Source organism: Coptis chinensis, chromosome 6 (assembly GCF_015680905.1).
Source record: "Coptis chinensis isolate HL-2020 chromosome 6, ASM1568090v1, whole genome shotgun sequence".
Classification (NCBI taxonomy): domain Eukaryota; kingdom Viridiplantae; phylum Streptophyta; class Magnoliopsida; order Ranunculales; family Ranunculaceae; genus Coptis; species Coptis chinensis.
The window spans coordinates 63,688,606-63,707,571 of record NC_141461.1 but is presented as its reverse complement, the minus strand read 5'-3'; the positions used below and the strand labels follow the sequence as shown (position 1 = coordinate 63,707,571).

Genomic DNA, 18,966 nt, shown 5'->3' with positions numbered 1-18,966 from the left:
GGTTATAGTTTAGTTAGAACCTAAGGCGCCTCGTGGAGGAACTAAATGCCTTTTTATTATGCGTATGGTTTGTTGTGGGGTTAGTGGAAAGTTAAGGCGCCTCAATGGAGGAACTACCTGCCTTACTTAGTGTACTTAAGGATGTTGTATTAGTCGTTGAAAGTTAAGGCGCCTCGGGGAAGGAACTAACTGCCTTATGGATTGCGTATGTATATGTATAAATATATGTTGTATTTTAGAGCTACTCACACCAGCATTTTTATAATGCTGACCCGATTTGCATGTTTGCTTATCGGGTGTGTTCATTAAATGAATATAGTTGATAAGTCTTGGCGGGTTTCATGTTGAAGAAGGTTGGTTGCTGCTTGTGGTTGCATTAGCGTCGCATTCAGGATATGTTTTGTTTTCCCTTAAGGTGTAATAGATTTTTAGTTGAGACAAATGTTGTTTTATATTTTTCAGTTGTATTTAAATAAAGAGTTATTGAAAAGAGATTTGTAACCTAATATTATTTGTAAATTTTTGTAATGAAGAGGACTTTGGTTTAAGTTAAAAATTTTATTAGTTTTCAATTATCCGCATATTTAAACTGTTTATGGGTTTTTGGGAGTTGAGAGTGCGTCATACCTCGAAGATCGAAGAGTCGGGAACAAATATTATTTTTCAGTCCACTCAATTAAATTCGGGTGTGACAAGATAAATAGGTTAGCAAGGGCAGTGAGTATCTTTTGCAGGTGAGGGCATATCTATTTGCCAAAAGGATCAAAGTCATTCTTTCAGATTACTACCCTATGGGAAGCTTAGTTAACTTACTCAATGGTGAGTTTTTTAGCTTAGTAACTTTTGATTCAAGGTCTGTACCCTCACTGAAAGAACACACGTACACCTAGAATGGAAGCGAAAGGTCCGCCATCCATGGAATGTGCCGTACTGGGGTCAAAGAGAGATGGATGTAGAGTTTGGGCCTTCTTCCCAAACACAAACACAAAAACAACAACTTCATCAGATGAAGGAGAACAAGATGCCACCGACAAGACCAACGCATGTATCCGACTCATACTATTAGCAGACTTAGTTGCATCCACTATGGGCTTATCTATTAATACACTATGATAAGCATCACCCCTCTCCTTACGACTTACGAGTGTTCATCTTCAAGTTTCTCTTCTAAATAACAGGTGTTCTCAGTCATACCCACATGTGCGTTCTCTCAATCCTCTTCTAGGGGTTATTGTTCTATGCTTCAAGTTGGGCCTTTGCTACTGCCTCCGAAGCAGCTGAGCCTATTCAAGGTACAATAATTTTTTTACTCTTTTGGTTTGCATTGTTCTTTCTATTTGATATAGAGTATATCTTATATTAGAGCATATCTCATAGCTTTGCTATATATTTATCTCTCCCTCCCCAACGATAGTTTCTTCAATAATAAATCTTTTATCAAATGATTCAACTTTTTTTTGTACAAGTGTTGTCTTCTTCTGGACTCCTCTTTCAATATCCTCGGCAAGCTTCCTGACTGGTAGCTAGCAACCATGTATGCATCCTATTCTTTTAACCAAATAGTGCAACATACTTGATTTATTCTCATTTTTTAGATATTGTGTTGAAGGATTGGTTTTGTATGGGTTCTGTGGTCAATATGAGGTATTGCCAAACCATATCTGTTAATTGAGCAGAAAATTCTTGGTTTCGTTTATGTTGACTCAAAGTTGAAGCAATTGGTGCACACCATTCGAAACCTAAAGTTGAAACAATTTAACAATGGTCACTCACTCAGTTGCACAATTGCATAAAACACTATTTGAAGAAAATTAAAACTCATGATCACATTATCATCATTGCAATGGGTTTCTCAAACTAGGCATTAGTACCGTGCACAAGTAGTTACCTATGAGCAACTGCACATGGTTATGCAGCTGATCAACTGATTACTCTTCCGGTTCTTAAGTATGTGGCAAAGCATGAAAGGGTACGCATACTCCCTGTATTTATGTCATCCACTAAGTTCATTTGATGATTGCCTTGGGAATGGAAGCAGTGGAGGGGGATTACGAGAAAGGTGGAGAAAAAAACTGCGGACAAAAATGAGAAAAACTTACCGAGAGAAAAATTGCTCCAACTCAAAATGGAAACCCAACAAAACCCACGACTAAAAACTTTAAAACTAAAAAACCCTACTTATTCAAACCCAGGTGAAACTCTATTATCTCAAATCCAAACCCTGCGCTAATTGATTCCCCACCTCAAATCAAAACTCTATTCATTTTTGCAATCTAAAATAAATAGTTGGGAAATTTGTAGTGTGGGTGAACTATACATATTTTTGTTATTGTCTCTTTACTTGACTTTTGATGATTATGGCTTATTATTTTAAAGACCCCCTTCAATTTTGAAGTTTCAAGATATTAGTATTCATCGTTTGGATTTGGTTTCTGTATTTAATAGGATGAAGTAGAAGTTAAGTTGTCCGTGTAAAAGAAAAATCAGTTTTGCTGAAAGTACTTTAACCTGTCTTTTTAGCTTGGTCTAGTGATTGATCTGACAAACACTAACCGCTATTATCCAGCATCTAATTGGAGGAATCAAGGTATTAAACATGTTAAGGTGAGAAACAGTTTTCATTTTTGCCACCAGTGGAAGTATAATATTATGTACAGTTTTTCTCAGGAGTCTGATAAGCACCCAAAAGTGTATTATGAAACCCCATTGAGACATATAAATTTAGTTAATTATGTGTTTAATAATCATGAAATAAATATGTTTTCATACTTTTGCAGGTATTCACAGTAAACATGGAAATATTATTTAAACCTGCGATAAAGCACGAGGAATGACATATATATGAATTTTTCCAAATCTACACAGAAGCATCAAACTTCCGAAGCTCCTACCTCTTGAACCAGGACTCCGAATGCGACAAGTGAGCTGCTTAGACAATCAGGGAGATGAACTCTACGCATAGGCGGGAAGTTGTAAAATTGCCCAAAGACCGGACCGCCACTGGACTGCACATAGGACCCACTATGCGGGCCTGCAAGATTGGATGAGTCATCAATTATGGAGCATGTCAAGACAAAAATGACAAATTATTGGTGCAAAGTTGACACCTTGCATGTAATTAATTAGATTAGGTGTTAATAGTGAAAAAAAAAATGCAAGGTGTCACTTTGTTTTAATGTGGTGGATAAAAATGAAGTAAATGTGGTTTGATGTTTCACATGGGAGGAAATGAGATATCTCTCAAATGGAGAAGAAAACAAAACAAAGGGGGGACACTCCATTTACTCCCTTGACTTCTTTTTCCTTACCTTGTATTATTTTAGTTCCTTAGTCATTTGGATTATTTAGTTTTTAGTTTGGTAAGAAAAGCTTGTAATAGTTTTAATGGAGGAAACTTTGGTTTTCTACTAGTTGAAAATAAATCAAAAGCAAGTGAGTTAGATAATTAGTCTTCTTTTTCCTTTTTCTCTCTCTCTTTTTGTACTTTCTAACTTGTAATCCTTCATCCCAAGGATCATGAGCTAACTTCCCCTTGGGGAGTTAATCAAACTCATGTGAGGGAAAAATCTTTGTTGTTGGTTTGGTGGGTTGTTTAGGAAGAACAACTAGACCTACACCCTATCCCAAAATGATAGTTGGTGTAGTGTCTAGTTAGGGATCAAAGTGATGAGCTTAGAGATAAGTCATTGCTTTGGTTCCACTTGCTAGCATGTATGAGCTTAGAAATGAGCCATACATGTTAGAGATCAACTTTTCTTCTATTAGACTTGTCTATGAGTTCTAGGAAGAATAAAATAAACTTATTAAAATCAACAACAAAAGTTAACTTCACATGAGGAGGATTAATTCTCCATATTTTCTTTTAGTAAATCGTATTGTGTTTTAGTTGCATTCACTTGAAACTTAATTTTTTTTATGTTTGTGTAGAAAAGAAACCTAGTATTAGTATTTAAACTTACTCACTAGTTCCTTAAGAGTAAAAACCAAGTTGTAGTTTTCCTAGACTTTAGGTTAGATCGAATATTTATTCCAACTATATGAACACGAAATTTTGTGAGTAAGGAAACTTTGAATTTGCACTTTTGTCAAATTAGAGAGACAATCTCTAACGTAGTAAAAGTGGATATCAAAATGGCGCCGCTGCTGTTCTAAAGGCATAGGACGAGTGCTACGGATTAGACTTTACTCCAAGGGGAAACACCCCTCTCATCCTCCCTTGTTTTTCCTATTTTTACGTTTTTTTTTCTTATTTCTTCGTCGTCGAAAACTAAACGAACTGACCTGTCTAAAAATTTATTTTTCTGTACTTCCAGGTACCGAAAGTTAGGTCTGGGAAAGTACACTACAGGCGATTCTAAGGGTTCTGTGAAAAGTTGAACTCATTGTGACATCATTGACACGCGTGCGCGGTATTGGACACGCGTCCGCAGGTTTAACCCGCGTCCGCGGGTGTATTTGTTTTGTTGGTGCTCATAATTTACCTCCAAAGATCCCCCTCGATCTATCTTGATCTATATCCAGGCCTCACTCTCTGGACCTATAACTGAAAATTCGACTATTCTATTGGGATTAATCACGTCGACGATTTGAAACGTCTGTTTCATTTCTTTGGCAGACTAGCGGGAAGCTACATGTTCCAAAGTTTTTTTTTTGTTGCATGAATGTTGCATGAATGCCATATGCGTAGTTATTATAAATTAGTTTATGGATTACTATTTATGTATTAGCCTAGAAATATGCATGTATCATGTTCAAACACCTGTAAATATTTATATACGTTTAACTGGGCATAAATTGCATATCAATGTATATATATACATATAAATGGTACTGTTTTGCATGGTTATATGTCTATCTATGTATAAGTGTCTATTGTTGCATGTTTAGTATTTCTCTACGTATAAGTACAAGGTATTGTTTAATAAGTCAATTTTGTCAAGAAAGAGGAGAACATTTCAACGAGGGTTAAAATCTGAGTTGGGTAAGTTGTTTCTAAACCCTACGGGGTGAAGATGCTCTCTATATGGCACCCATAATCTCAATGAGTATTGTCGAAATCGAATTATTATGCAATACAAGAGTCGTATTTTAGTTTCTGTATAATACCTTACATGTTTAGTTTTGTCGTATTTATCTGCGTACGTATACTATATTCGCATGCTAATGTATTTGGATACGTATGAGTAATTCAAAATTGCCTGTTACTGTTGATATACGTCTACGTAATATTGATTTACAAATTAGCGTACATATACGTATTACTGATGTATATTTGTCTGTACGTATGAAAGTATTTATCGATGACACAAGCTTGCTTATTCGTATAGGTATACATATGAGTAGAGTATCTTCACATGCTACTGCACCTAGTATTGTATGAGTAGATCGTATTTGCATGTTTGTATTTTCACTCTTGCATAAATCCTTAAAAAAAAAAATTAAAATTAAATTAAATTAAAATTAATACCGACTTTGCATAAATCTTAATCATATTCCAACGGTGTCTAGGAAACTTAAAAGATTGAGGTTACTTAATTAGAACCGTGCTCGCACGGAAAGCCTCCCTCATATCTCTCTTGTGATCTGGCTGTTGGTTTATGCACACGTATTCCTAGCTTCACTGCTACGTTAACAGCAACTTAGGCCTACGTTGTTCAACTCTAATGCTTAAAGATAATAATAAAATTCGAGTACTACTAAATTCCTTCTGTAAATTAGATCTAATTTTATGCTTGCATGAGATTAAGGTCTGGTTCCACTAAAGAAATTGAACATACCTATCGTCGAAAAAAAATACGATAAACAATTGCGTAAGTTCTCACCTAAAAATTGTTCTTCTTCTGTTAATTACCTTCATCACGATCCTTCATCGCCATTAACTTCTGTCGTTATGGCCGACGATCATCCACCACCAAACCGAGAAGCCCCTCGCTAGACTTCTTCTATAATCGCATTACAGGAATGACCTTCTTCCTGCATCAAACTTGAGGACATTGTCGGTGATTTTCGTATCCCGCCAAATGTTTTTAGTTTGTTACCTATATATCATGGTTTGGATCACGAAAAACCTTACAATCATCTTCGTGGCTGCAACAAGTGGCCACAACATTTCACCATCCGCCAGCCTCTAAGGAACAACTCTTGCTTCGCTATTTCCATTCTATCACTTTAGCGGAAAAAGCGCCAATTTGGCTAGCGGGACAACAGCCACATCCATAGACACATGGAATAAACTAGTTCAAGTTTTCATGCTTCAATTTTACACTCGAAGAAAACAACCGAAATGCTTCAAAATTCAATTCTTTTCGTCAAAATCCTCATGAATCCTTTACGGAAGCATGGAGTCGTTTTTATCGATCTTCGTTAGAATGTCCTCATCACCAACTAGACAAAGTTTGTCCTTGTTCGCTCATTCTTTAATGGTCTTTTCGATCATCAAAAAGAAACTCTTGATATAATGAACGGCGGTCGCTTCATGGACAAAGGAGCTACCAAGCATATACTTTTCTTGAAAAACAAGCTTAAAAAGGTACACACCGGGGTAACACCGAAGTCGCCTAGGGTCATCAAAGGACAATGTTACAAAGGCCACATCTATTTTTGAGGTAAAACCCGATCCCAAATTAAAAAAATTTGATAGAATCCCTAACTAAAAAAGTAGATGCCCTTGCAGTTCAACTAAACGATCAACTTCCAAAACAGGTCATGAACGTTGACACATCCCCATGTGTTCTTTGTCTCAGTCCTGACCATCCTGATGTTTATTGTCCCTTGTTATATGCCTCCCCTTCTCAACAGTCAGAGGAGGCATGTGCATTCAACATTCCTAATGCACCTTGGAGACAACATCCGAATTTCGCTTGGCGCCAAAATAACTAACAGATGGGGGCTCCTCCAGGTTTCGCTAATCCACCTGTTCGACCTACCAACAATTTTATTCCATACCGCCAAGGAAATAATCAACAATACCAACAAGGTCAATTTCAAAATAATTCCAATGCTAATTATCAAACCAACCGCAGCCTTGTTCCAGCTAATCCAGATCCCAACTATAATCAGCAACTTCTAAGCAATAATCGAGAACTACTACCTGTTGCACAACCTGCGCCACCCGTTATGGATAGGACAAACGAGACTTTCTTGGCTTACATGAACCAACAGTCTCAAATTTTAACGTCTATCCAACAATCACTTCAATAATTGGCGCAAGAAAAGAGTCAGAAAGGCGTGTTTCTTGCACAAGCAGTTCTAAACCCTAAACCATCCAACACAGCCTTTGAACTCACCAATGCACCTAGTACAAGCACCCCTAACCAAGGTGAGGTGCATGCAATCACTACTCTACGATCTGGAAAAACTGTAGACAATCAAATACGTATGCCAGATGATCAACCAAAGGAATCTGAAGGATCAAATGAATCTATTTCCAATAATGAACCTACGGTGGATTCACCAGATCCAACAAAGTCAACATCTCCGAATGTAGGAAACAAGCAGGTAAACCCCTTTGCCAAATTCCGCCCTAAGGCACCGTTTCCTGCACGCTTGGCAAAGAATAAACCTAATGAGAATTTTGCTGAAATTCGAGAGACTTTTCAAAATTTGACAATCAACTTACCTTTTCTCGATGCCTTAAAACTATTACCAAAACATGCAAAATTTCTGAAAGATATGTGCACCACAAAAAGGAGAACTAATGTTCCTCAACAAGCGTTCCTCACTGAACAGTTTCCCTCCATCACCGAACACAATGATATAGTCAAATACAAGGACCCTGGTAGACCAACAGTTCCATGTACATTAGGTGACAAATATACCGCTACTGCGCTTCTAGACCTAGGAGCTAGTGTGAACTTACTTCCATATTACTTATTTAAACAACTAGGTCTTCATGAGCTCAAACTGACCACCATGACTCTATAGTTAGCCGATCGTTCCATAAAGTATCCAAAAGAAATTATGGAAAACGTCCTCGTAAAAGTCCAATACTTTTTCTATCCTGTAGACTTTGTTATTTTGGATACAGAAGTTGCATGTGATTCCATTCCTATCATCTTAGGACGTCCGTTCCTAGCAACTGCTAATGCTCTTATTAACTGTAGGGATGGTTCAATGACCATGTCCTTCAGAAATCTATCGGTCGAGGTGAATGTGTTCAAGTTGATGAAACAAATCCCAGAGCCTGACAATGATGGTGAGGTCAACAGGGTTGATAGCATTACGCAAGAGTATTTAACAAACTCTTTTCCAGAAGATGAAGTGTACCAATTTCTTTCCTTTAGCGAATCCGAGTTTGAGGATGATGATTATACACAGGAAGTAAATGAGTTATTAGAGTCAATACCATTATTTGACCCTACGACTGTGATGTCCAGTAACTTGGATGAACATCAATCTGTTTACTGCATGGATGATGACTTTCCTCAAGAATCTTTAAAACCCACTCCTCCCACCCCTGATTTAAAACATCTTCCTTCGGAATTAAAATACGTACAGCTTGATCCAAATGGTCGTCACCTAGTTATCATTTCTTCACAATTGACTGGCGATCAAGAAGCTCGTTTAATTAATGTCATTCAACAACATCGTTCTGCTATTGGATGGTCCCTCGATGACATTAAAGGCATTGAACCTACTGTGTGCACCCATCGCATACACCTTGAAGAAAATGCTAAGACGTCGTGAACCGCAACGTCGCTTAAAACCCTACCATGAAAGATGTGGTACGAGAGGAAGTTTTAAAATTACTCGATGCGGTATTATTTACCCCCTATCTCCGAGTAGTGTTTGGGTGAGTCCAATACACGTTGTTCCCAAGAAATCTGGCATTACAGTTGTGCGAAATGATAAAGATGAATGCATTTCCGCTCGTATCCCAGTGAAATGGCGAATATGCATCGCAAACTTAATGCCGTCACTCGCAAGGATCACTTTCCACTTCCATTCATCAATCAGATGCTCGAACGCTTAGCCGGTCATGCATATTACAATTTTCTTGATGATTATTCAGGTTATTTTTAGATAGTCATAGACCCTGCTGACCAAGAAAAGACCACGTTCACATGTCCATTTGGTACATTTGCATATAGACGAATGCCTTTCGCCTTTGCAATGCACCGGTACTTTCCAACGCTTCATGCTTCACATTTTCAGATATGGTTGAACGCTTTATGGAAGTATTCATGGACGACTTCTCAATATATGGAGATTCTTTCGATAGTCGTCTATCAAATCTTGAAAAGGTTTTACACGCCAGGAAGAGAAAACCTTGTTCTCAATTGGGAAAAATGTCATTTCATGGTTACAAAAGGAATAGTTTTAGGACATATCATTTCAAAGGACGGAATCGAAGTTCCACAAAACTAAGATAGAAAAAATTGCTTCACTTCCTATACCAAAATCAGTTCGAGACATTCGCAATTCTTAGGACACGCAGGTTTTATAGGAGATTTATTCAAGATTTCTCAAAGGTTGCTCGACCTTTAACCAATCTCCCCGCTTAAAGATGCCGCTTTTTACTTCAGTTTCAATTGCAAACAAGCCTTTGAGATTTTAAAAACGCGATTAACTACCGCCCCATAATTCAACCACCGATTGGTCTAAACCTTTTGAATTAATGTGACGCGAGCGACTATGCTATTGAGCTGTACTTAGGCAACGCCGAAGATAAGTCAGGTTGTCATTTACTATGTGAGTAAAATCCTTAATGAAGCTCAACGTAACTATACCACCACCGAAAAAAGTTTCGCCGTTGTATATGCTTTGATAAGTTTCGGCCCCTTACCTAGTGGGTTCTCCAACTATTGTCTACACCCGACCACGCGGCACTTTATTATCTATTAGCTTAAAAAATGCAAAACAAAGGTTGATCCGATGGATTCTCCTTTTGCAAGAGTTTACTCTATAAATTAGAGATAAAAAGGTTATAAAATGTGGTTGCAGATCATTTATCACGACTTGTCGCTGATGTTGATATCGATACCAACCTATCCGTGATTCCTTTCCGATGAACACTTGTACTCTATTTTTTCGCCCCCTGGTACGACACATAGTAAATTACTTAGTTACCGAAGAAGTCCCTTCATCTTGGTCTCAGAATGACCGGAAAAGTTCTTATCCACTGTGAAATTTTATTTTTGGGATGATCCCCTACCTCTTCAAGTATTGTTCAACCAACTAATCCGCCACAGCATTCGACTGGGAACACAATGATGTGTTATCCTTCTGTCATGAACAATTTTGTGGTGGTCATTTTAGTGGTAAGAAAACTGCGGCCATGGTCCTACAATGTGGATTCTATTAGCCAACACTGTTTAGAGATGCACCTGAGCATTGCAAAGCATGCAATCGCTGCCAGCAGCTAGGACGCATTACTCAATGCAATATGATGCCCTCAAATCCCATTTTAATTGTGGAAATCTTTGATATATGGGGCATCGACTTCATGGGTCCATTTCCAAATTCACATGGCTTCCTATACATACTAGTAGCAGTTGACTATGTGTCAAAATGGATTAAAGCATTGGCATGTCGTGCTAATGATAAAAAACGGTCGTTTTGTTCGTAAAAGAAAATATTTTCTCTCGATTTGGTGTTCCAAAAGCTATAATTAGTAATGGGGGAAAATATTTCTACAATAAATTTTTTTGAATCTTTAGTAAAAAAATATGGAGTCACGCACAAAGTGGCAACTCCGTATCATCCTCAAACCAGTGGTCAAGTAGAAGTCTCTAATAGAGAGATCAAATCCATTTTGGAAAAAACTGTCAATCCATCTAGAAAAGACTGGTCTCTACGATTATCTGATGCCTTGTGGGCATACAAAACAGCTTTTAAGACACCTATAGGGATGTCTCCTTATCGCCTCGTTTTTGGAAAACCTTGTCATCTGCCGGTTGAACTTGAGCACCATGCTATATGGGCCATCAAAAGCCTCAATTATAATACTAACGCGGCAGGCGTGAAGAGAAAATTGCAGTTAAATGAGCTTAAGGAAATTCGGAGTGATGCCTATGATCTCTCGAAATCCTTTAAAGCCAACATGAAAAGAGTGCATGACAAGCACATATTAAGAAAAGATTTCAAAGTGGGTCAAAAAGTTTTGTTGTACAACTCAAGATTACACATTTTTCTAGGAAAATTAAAAACTCGGTGGTCTGGTCCTTTCACCGTCTCTGTTGTCACCCCTTATGGGGCTATTTCTTTGAAAAACGTAAATGATGACAACGAATTTCAAGTAAATGGCCAACGCCTTAAACATTATCATGAGTTGCGCTCTCCAAATGTCGAAGAGACTCTTCTCAATGATCCAGTCTACATAGACTAATAGATTTGATGGTGTACTTCTTTTCATGTGTTTAAACAGAGAAATTACGCCATTTGGGTAGCCGGGCCCTCTTCTATTTTCTTTTCTAAAAATCACTAGAGTGTGTGGTTGCAAGCGCCGGAACCATAGTCCACAAAAACTCTACTTTAGAACTGAGTATAAATGTCTTCTGATAATCGAGCAAACGTGCCTTCCGGAAAACAATGGGTACCAAAAATTTCAACTCCTTCTTTCTCCTCCCTTTTCTATTATCTTCCTCGCGAACTCCAACTCATCATTTGGTGCAAATCTCACCCATCTCGAATAGGTAATGGTCATAGTACTTTTGCTCGAAAGCGATGGGCAAAAAGGATGGGGTGGTGTATGAACTGTCAAACTCCTTTCTGTCCAGGTCTTGATCTTCTATCCGAGATGAGCCGGTATAAGGTATATTATTGTCTGACACCAGCTCAGCAGGATAAACTTTGTCGTCGTCCCGTTGTTCCCACAGGTTAGGATTCGTCTTGAGGATCTGACGTTAAAAGGCTCACATTCGTCTTGAAGATCTGACGTTAAAAGACTCACATTCGTCTTGAGGATCTGACGTAAAAAGACTCAACATGTATATACTCGTTTATTATTTTTCCCTTAGCACCATGCATGGTGCCCAAAGAGAGTCATGATATGCAACATTGGACATTTCCTAGTTCGTGCGGGCAATAAATTCCACTAGGCCAACCCCGATCGGTTTTCTATGTGACTGTATCAAGGGGGGGTTTGAGGCTATACCATATCTACTAAGGGTAATATTATTATTAGACCATTGCACATTGGTCAAGGATGGTACCGTCCTGAACCCTAGGCTCCCAAAACATAAAGGTTAAACCACAGTCTAGCTGGATTGGGTTCGCCCCAGAGCCGACATGAAAGTTGCCTGAGTTAAGCTGTTGTGATGTGTTGTTTTATTTGGATTTCTGGTGTTGTTGACACGTTCCTTTCGTCTTGTACATTTGTATATAAAAATTGTAAATAAATAAAAACTAAATAAATAAATAAATAATAATAAATAAATAAATAAATAAAAATAAATAAATAAAAATGTTTGAATGTGATTTTGTCATATTCCAGTGAATGGCATTTTTAATGCCAATCGTTTTGATATATCATTGTTTCAATTTGGAGTTAAAACGAATCGAAATTCCATGTTTGAAATTTCGGAACACTTTGGGACATAAGGGGAATTTTTGGAATTCATTTGGGTTTGGGCCAAAAATTGACCTGACCCAAAAAATCACGGACCCGCTTTAAAAACCCACACGCGGGGCACCCACGCCATCCATCCCTCACATTTCTTCCCCTCAAAATCCGGATCTTGGTCTCCCCACACACTCACCTCAAGCAAGACGCTAACTAGACAGACTGATTCAACCCACAAGACGCTGGCTAAACTCCACCAATTCAAACTCCTTCCTCCAAAGACCATCTTCTCCATCACTCCTAGTAATTTCCACCCTCAAAAATTCATCTAGACCTTTGCTATGGCAAAGCACGAAGGAGAATCACAGTTGAGAGAAATTTTGAAAATCTCTACAATTCGGATGTTTCATCCATTTTTCATGAGGAAATTGCTAGCAGAGAGTGGGAATATCTCTTGCATCGAATTCCAACCGATTATTCAAGATTTGGTGTTGAAATTTTACGACAATGGAGGTTTCCGGTGATGAATTTTGATTACGGCGGATGGGTTGGAACGTGAACTCACACTGAGTTAATATCGAATACAACACAGATTCCAATAAACTCGATAGTCCGACCTTGTTGTTGTCGAGTATCCGACTCACGGGGACTTAATGTTTGACACGCTTCGAGGGAGAGTACAATAATGGCTCGAATCAAGCGGTACCAAAGACTTCGCAAAGACTTCAATGGTCTGGCGTGACAACCTCATTGAACTTCAAAGACGCCCGACGTGAACAAGACATTCTTGCACCTGCCGTGGATCCTCCAGAGAAGAAGAACACTTTCTCAGATGGTCCATTTCCGGGCCATGTTCTTACGACCGCAAACAAACAGTCTCCTCTCTTGTCAGACTTATTACTCGGCTTTTATGCTTAACTTAGGGTTCCAAATCCGGCTCTTTTTCATTCCAACAAGGTCTTTCGAGAATTTTGCAATTTTCGAGACTTGTGTTCTGGACTACTAGGACCTAGTAGCTAGAGATGATATTGAGCGTGATAACGAACCTCCTCCTCCCCCTTCACCACCCGACTGTTTTAATGAGGCTACCATGCGCCGAATCAACACTCCCATGGAAGCCTTGAGACACATGAACACAAGTATGCGCAGGATGTTTCTTCGTCAGGAAGAGATGCTTACTTCCCAAAATGACTTCCAGTAAGAAATGCACAATCGCCAAGGCCGTTTCCAGAGAATGATGATGGCAAATCAGCGGCAATTCCAAGATCAATTGCTACAGTCTATAGGCCACATTCCAAACCAAATACCAATAAGTTCGTTCGGCCCGGCCGACGACGAAAACCCGGGTTCATCTTCTCGCTAACCCGCAGGATTCCCAAGAGTCGCTTATTTCCGTTGGCTTAGAAATGACTATGTCATTTATTTCCCTTATGCATTGCATTTTTAGTTTTTTGTGATAAAAATATTATATATCGGTTGATTTATCATAATTTTGTATCTCCAGACGGTTTGAATGGGAAATTATTTATGTTATGCAATTATTGTACTTTCTAATATGTGAGTTTGTTCCTCGATACATTAGGCCTACTCTCAAAGCCAATCGGTCAGATGCCCAACAGTCAAAAATCTAATTATAAATACAACTCTCATTTTCCACCTTCACTCATCCCTTTCTCTCACTCTTCACACTTCACACACAAATTCTCATTTTCTTGATCATAATGAATCCAATCGAGCGATGGGAAAAGGAGCAACGCGAATGGGCTATCACAAGATTCGTGATAACAAAGTGTTTATCATTATTCTCCTCACTACATGCATAACATGATCCAGAACATCTAGATCTATGTAACCATTTTTTTTTTCTGACTTTCATTTTGTATATTAGTACGGTGTGTTAAATAATTCTCACACATTTGTACGGGTTACGTATTAAATGGAGAAGTTTCGTATTAAATATTTGTGTATATTAGTTGTCTTTTCCTCTCTAAAAAAATAAATAAAATAATAATAATAATAAATAAATAAACAAACCATAACAAAGAAAGACCATCCAAAACTTACCAAATTAATTAATTGATACTCATGTTGTTCAGAGAAGACCGCGCACGCTACAAGGTACGCATAACACTTGTCACACATGCAGCTCGATTATTCTATCCATATGCTATTACTGAGGACTGATAATCATTTCTGAAATTATGTGTAAGTCTAATTACCCTGTGAAACTTTCCTTCGTATTTTCTAACATCGAAACATCTCATTAATTGTTTTTGGAAATCTGACATAACAAGACTTACTATGGATCCCCATTGTTGCTGTTCATAATCACATGGGTCATTAACTACACTTGGAATCCAAATTGGTACAGACTCATAGATTGGCTATAAATCTCTTCTTTTTCAGCCATTCTCATTCAAACAATTCTCACTATCCTTTCCTCAGTAATACTACCAATAGATCAACCAAGAAAAATAATGCCCGAGAAAGACTACCTAAAAGTTTTGGAAGATGGCCGGTTTTATCCTTATTTTGACACCGAAATAATATGTCGGGGATGGACGCCTCTTCTATATCATTCAGCAGCTTGTTATTCCCAAGAATTGGTTTTGATGTTCTACCAATTTATAGAACCTGAGAATGGAAAATTCTACTTCAATGCTTATGGACGACGATTGGAATTGACTAGGAAAATTATCTCTGACATACTTCAAATACCAATGAATACCCAGGAGTGCCTTTTTCCATAATCATCATTTGATTCTGTCAAAAGTTTACTAAGAGCTACCATATCTTATGGCGAAGTGGGAAATAGACATCACGTTGTTCTTCAACTCTTTGAAACGAATCAACGAGTCGCGGCTCTCTCGGTTGGGACACAATGTGATCGGTACATTTCACCAATCAGAAGTCACAAAGACTCAACTTCACCTACTTTGGATTTTGCAGACTCAAAGAGATGATTTTTGTCTAATCCAACACCTCTATAACGTGATCACCAGGAAAACAAGAAAGTCAGCACCTCTACCTCTACCCACTTTAGTCACGCAAATTATGATGCGTTGGAGTTATCCAGTCATTTCTCCAGAAACACCACTTCAAAGAGCACATATTAGCTTACTCCAAACAGATTACTCCATTAGTTTTTGGACTCCTGATACTCTGACAGATGAACAAAACGACCCAAGCTCAAATCCTGACCGTTTCTTTGATGAAAATGTCATGCTAAAGTTTTTTAACCCCATGGAAGGCATTCAATTTCTTCATCACGGCATGCGGGAACTACACGCTCGTCAGAATATCATCATTACAACTCTTAAGGATTTTCAAGAACGTCAAGCAAAGCATGATGTTGAACAGGAGGAAATCTTGGAAAATCATTCTCGGCCCTTGCGAATCACGCCTCCTTATGGAAAATCAAACTACACTCTCTCGCCACCAAGGGGACATTCGGATGCAGCCGCCAACAAATGGAAGAACTAAATAGTCCGTGCACGATATCGTCTCAAGATCAACATAATAATCCATAATTTTCTAATATTACTAAGTCAATAAATAAATAATCGTGATATGTTATTACATTTTTCGTCAGATATGAATTTTGTCTTACCTTTTGTCTTCTTTTGTATGAAATGCTTAATAGGATTGTCATCATTTATGCTGTGACTAATATAACTTAACATGTGCTTACAGGAGGGTCTATTCTCTTACATACTCATTTATCCATCCAGTTTGCCTTTTGTCGCTTACCTATTTCTTTAATTCATCCACTATGACATCTTCATCAATTGCATCTTCATAAAACATGGTATCTCCCAAACTCATTCTTGAGCAATCCTTTTCGCCTATGATGGATTCCAATACCTATGGCCATCTTTTCCGTGACTACATTACAAACATTGGGTGGTCTTCCCTAATTCTTCAACCCCGACCAAACCTATTCTCCGAAGTTTGGTCTGCATACTTTTATGCTAATATGGAAGACACACCAAAGATTCAACCATGCATGGTTTCTACTTACACACAGTTCACAATCCTAGTTGGTGACATACCTCACATCTTTTCGAACAACAACTTGCCCTAACTTTGATCTTCCATACCACGAACCTAACCTGCATCATGGCATTACATCTATCATAATTCTTACCGCTCCTTTCAAAGGGCAAGCGTTTCCCGACTCTTATGGTGATGGTCTTGAGATTAAACGAGAAGGAAATGGCCATGTGCCATGGTGCGACATCACCATTCCATTAGCGGCATGACCATGAACATGGGGATCAGCGATGTTATTTGTACTCTCTAACATTATGGGAGATTGGCATTTTCTACCGCCAATGAGGTTGCCTCTGCGTTGTATTCAGTGCATCGCTCAAGGTCATACATTATTTAACATCTTAGGTTGTGTTATCTCCAACCCAAACGAGCTCGCGACTTTTCGTGGGATCAAGATATACTTTTACCACCACCGCTTGCCGAATCATGAAGACACATTTCTCACAGTTTGTAGCTACTTTTCATGACTGGGTCAAGGTAGATTCTATGTGCCCGGCAAACAGAATCATTCGTTCATTGAGGTTTCGACAATGGAAGCGTCCCGCTCGGTACTTGAGGCATGTTCGTTGTTACCCGGAGGATGAAAATATGAAGAAACATTTGAGGAAATCTGAGACGAAGAATGGGCGTAAATTTGGTAGACTATTATCTTTTGGCGCGATGCTAAGGAAATGCATTTCCTTAAAGAGGACGTCAGACCTTCACATCCTACTGGATGGTAAACTTGAGCTTTCCATTGTACAAATATCTAGCTAAACCTTATGTTTGGGGTGCTATTGTTTTTCATGTTTCGTATGCTATTGTTTTTCATTATTTAGTGTGCTATGTTTAGTGTGCTATTGAACATTTTATTGTTCTTTCTAAATAATATATTATGTTCTCCAACCTTTTTGTTCCAGCAATCTAGCCCTAATTTTGCTCACGGTTCTCAGGTACTTTCTCTCTTTAATTATTGATACTTCGAGGACTAAGCATCATTCTGTTGGGGGTGCTTTAACCCTGTAACAAAGATTAAGCAAATTGTAACCTGTATATAGTTTTTATTTTCATGTTAATAATTGTACTTAGTGACAAAGTCTTGTTTCCTTTTCAATGATGAAAATTGTCTAGAAATCTCACATTAGTATCCGAATTAGGATTTGTTTTTAAGAAACTTAAGATAATACGTATGCAATAGTTTATACATCTTTTCATATCATCGATTGTATATAGCAGTAAGTTTATGGAACCAACGGTTAGTTACTTAAACTATAAATCCTGTGAGAATCTAACAAAAAACCTTGACATGAGTGATTTGTGTGTGATGACACAGAGGAGTAGTTTTTCCGATTAGAGAAAATCACGCATCTATTTACTTGATCACCAATCTCAACCCTAAAGCGAGAATTTAGGCCATCTTTGGATCGACATAGCTAAAAATTCTTACCTATTACAAATTTTACCGTTAGTCACTCCAATCGAACCTTTCATCAAACTTTTCACTTTCACCAAAAAAAAAAAAAAAAAAATATATATATATATATATATATATATAAATAAATATATATAAACAAATAAAAGAGAAAGATCGGTAAAACACCGACAATCGCGGAAGAAGATCACCAAAGAAGAACACTTGATTAAACCTAACTTTTATTTATATGGATGGAAGTGTATGTTACAAGGGGAGATGGAGAGCACTCTTAGCAAACTAGAAAGAAAATTGAAAGGTAAAATATTGGATGCCCTCAACAAGGGTGAGGTATCCCTTTTATACTAGTCGGAACTCAAAATATAATTTAGAGTCCGCACAGGAAGTGGCTACGCAGTGCTTCAATAATTGCAAATCGATCAGCCACCTTGACAAAGCATACTTGTCTTTTACTTCTGTCTTCAAAGGATAAGAATCCTTTTGATACTTTATTCCATTACCTTTTGACTTTAAAGAAAAGAAAAGGTGAAATGTCCCTTTCATGGGTCCTTCTTGGATAAAGTAATAAGAATACAGCTGTAGGTATTATGCTGATTCTATTTCTGGTCCTTAATTTGGGCCATAGTGTCTGCCATTATGCTGAAAAGATAATTATTATTATCTTTGGTCTTCTGAAAATTTGCTGTGTAAACCTGAACTTCCTTACTTTTTAAAGGAAGTAGTCTTGGATTCCTGTTTTGCCTTAAGGGCTTCTTTGAACTTGGCCCATATGTCCATAGGTTCTTCTGGAGTCTTGGAAGAGCTTGGATATAACTGGGTTATTGCTTCTGTAATATCAAAATTGTCACCCAATTCTTCTTCGGGCTGACCTTCTCCGGCTAAGCAAGCAAATTGGTTTGCTTCTTCCTGACTATTAATTGATGTCATGGAAACATCATCATGCTGAGAAGATAGCATTGCATTTTCTGAGGATGAAATTTCCTTAGTACCCTGGGATTCC

General features: G+C 38.0%; 1 long non-coding RNA gene across 1 annotated transcript in view; it reads left to right on the top strand.

The window, feature by feature from the left end:
• The first annotated feature begins 2,197 nt into the window (after positions 1-2,197).
• LOC147493910 (uncharacterized) overlaps positions 2,198-18,966 on the top strand; it is a 68,494-nt gene continuing 51,725 nt past the window's right edge. Inside the window, exon 1 of the long non-coding RNA XR_015199345.1 lies at positions 2,198-2,604. This is a non-coding gene — a long non-coding RNA (uncharacterized LOC147493910). The remainder of the gene's footprint in view (positions 2,605-18,966) is intronic.